At 40.5% G+C, this 602-nt stretch overlaps 1 pseudogene; it reads left to right on the top strand.

The window, feature by feature from the left end:
* The first annotated feature begins 283 nt into the window (after positions 1 to 283).
* Positions 284 to 321, top strand: LOC149314013 (U6atac minor spliceosomal RNA; annotated as a pseudogene).
* The last annotated feature ends 281 nt before the right edge of the window (positions 322 to 602 follow it).

The raw sequence follows: 602 nt of genomic DNA, 5'->3' as shown, positions 1-602 counted from the left end.
TAAGTCAAGTACTAATTCTAAAGAAAGAGAGAGAGAAGTGAGCATTCTTGAAGTTGAAATAGATTTGTCCACCCTTAATCCTGACTAGATTCAGTATGGAATACACTTGGGGAATTTGAGATAACAAAGGAACAAGTAACCATTTTAATATTTTAATAAAGAAGGCGCCAATGTGGCTTAGAGGTTTTAGCATGGGACTAGGACTCTGGAGACACGGGTTCGATTCCCAACATCGGCCATTAACCCCACTTGAGCAAATCACATGTAGAAACAATTAATATTTGTGTTGTATAAAAGGAGAGAAGGTTAGCACTCCCCTTACTTTGTGGCATCTAACCAAGTTTTAAGAAGAAGAGCCCTCCCTCCGGTCCATCTGCCTTGGTTCAGGCCTCAGAGGGAGAGAAGAATGCTGGCCCTGATCCCCTCCCCCCCTCACCATTACCTTCTCCTTTTGTGTCATGTCTTTTTAGATTGTAAGCTTGAGGGCAGGGAACCGTCTATTATAAGCCGCCCAGATTCCTGGCATATAAATAAATCCTATTATTATTATTATTATTATTATTATTATTATTATTTTGTGGCAGGGCACTTGAGGTAACAGG

Source organism: Sceloporus occidentalis, unplaced genomic scaffold (assembly GCF_023333645.1).
Source record: "Sceloporus occidentalis isolate IW3139 unplaced genomic scaffold, rSceOcc1.0.p SCAF_4, whole genome shotgun sequence".
Classification (NCBI taxonomy): Eukaryota; Metazoa; Chordata; class Lepidosauria; order Squamata; family Phrynosomatidae; genus Sceloporus; species Sceloporus occidentalis.
This window is presented reverse-complemented; position numbering and strand designations above follow the sequence as displayed.